Genomic DNA, 1,918 nt, shown 5'->3' on the forward strand with positions numbered 1-1,918 from the left:
GTCTGTGAGACTGACATTATCCCTATTTTCATATAAACTCACTACTAAATTAAATATTTAGTAATAACCTAAAATTTCTCTCTCCTTCCACTCCCAAGAAACTATTATTTTGTCTAAGCTAGGACTATAAGGTCTATACTAGATAGATATTCAAGGGTGAATTTTGAATATTTATAAGTAATTTGGGCACAATTTTCAAAGTGCTTTAACATGGATTCTAATTTTAACAATAAATTGATTGTCAACATAACACATGTTAGCTTTTTTAAAAAAATTTCTGTGCATTGGACCCATTGTAACAGTGGTTTTCAGAATGGGTGTGCAGGCACATTCCACGTTAGTGGGGATGCCAGTCAAAATTTCGAAATAAAGATTGTTAAGTATGGGCTATTATTGAATGATTCAATTCAAAAATCCATTGTACTATTTTCTTCCTCGTCATCATATATATGGTTCATAACTTTCCCTCAGAGACTGCTGTGATTTTTCTGTTGACATTAGTAAAACCAGAATACCCCTATACTTTCTTTGTGCATCTCTTTTTTGTGCTAATCTTCATTTTATTAGGGCTATTTATGTATGTATCTCTCTTACTCAATTAGTTAGCACCTAGGAAGGTAAACCTCTGTCCCAACAAGTAAGAAGTTCATGATCTTATATATATATATTTTTTTTTTTAAGTTTTTTTTTTTATTTAAATAAGGAGAATTCTTTCATATGGAAAGAGCTAATACAATCACGTATTTGAAAGGAGAAACAATAGGTACTGAACCGGAGGGAAAGGCCAAAGGGTGAGTGTACCACCACTGGTCTGGAGAACTCATGATTCCATTTCCCATCCAAGTTTCCAAAAAATAATGTATAAACGAGTTACACATTACACTTTTAGCCATCATCTGCCCTTTCAAATATCTGGTCTACATGAAAAGACAAAGAGGAAAGGCCAAAATAAACAAAAGGAAACAACAAAAAACTCCCTCAAAAACAAAACAAAACAAAACCCCCAAGCCCTTTTTACTATGCAAGGCCTGAGGCTAAAAGCTTAAGAGTACAGCATCCCCTTTAAACAATGGAAGAAACTCTCCAACACAGAGCATTAATAGAAATTTCCACTTCAAGGCTTCCTAACATGCTCACAACAGGGACCTGGGGACACTGCTACCATCTTCGCGGCCACCAAATGGGTGGAAAGTGGGTGAACAGCAGATCCAATGTGCCTAGATCACTGTAGCCAAGTATATGCTTGTGGTCCTGGTGGCAAGCACAGCTGGGTGTCAACGGGGTTTCCAGAGAGCTCAGATCTGTCTGTCTCTAACACCAAACGATTCTTGTCCTGGAGGATCTGTTTGTTTTTAAGTCCGTCTCACATTCAGACAGCTGGCTTTCTGGAAGTCTGTATTTCCTATTCATCACAGAACACATCAAAGCACAAACACTCTAGTAGTATCCTTGGTTGTCAAATGCCATTTCCAACAAACTCTTTAACTCAGGCTTCTCTGCAAGTACTAAAAAAGGGACAAATACAGATTTGAGAGGCAATTACTTGGTGAAACACAACCAAACAGCTGGTAGAAGGGGCTTTACCAGAGATGCCCCACACTGCCTCAGTGGGCTCATTAAGAACACATGGCTGGGTGTGCCATCAACACACCCAGCCTCCTCGGCTGAGCATCAGTCACAAACGTCATGAACCAAACAAAAGGCAGATCCAGAAGCACAGGAGGGCTGTGGCATAGCTGGAGAGAACTGATGCCAATATTATGATCTTATATATATTTTTAAGTTCCATCATGGATTGGACTATTCTGTTTCATTACCCTCCTGAGTCAGCTGGTGGAGGTGAGGTTTAGGAGTCTAGGCATGCTTGACACAGGCAGAGTGTGTGCTTTGGCAGGGCCTGGAGGATGAGGAAAGAATT

At 39.1% G+C, this 1,918-nt stretch overlaps 1 pseudogene; it reads left to right on the forward strand.

The window, feature by feature from the left end:
* The first annotated feature begins 717 nt into the window (after nt 1-717).
* On the forward strand, nt 718-1,485 carry LOC119524252 (annotated as a pseudogene).
* The last annotated feature ends 433 nt before the right edge of the window (nt 1,486-1,918 follow it).

This window comes from Choloepus didactylus, chromosome Y (assembly GCF_015220235.1).
Source record: "Choloepus didactylus isolate mChoDid1 chromosome Y, mChoDid1.pri, whole genome shotgun sequence".
Classification (NCBI taxonomy): Eukaryota; Metazoa; Chordata; class Mammalia; order Pilosa; family Megalonychidae; genus Choloepus; species Choloepus didactylus.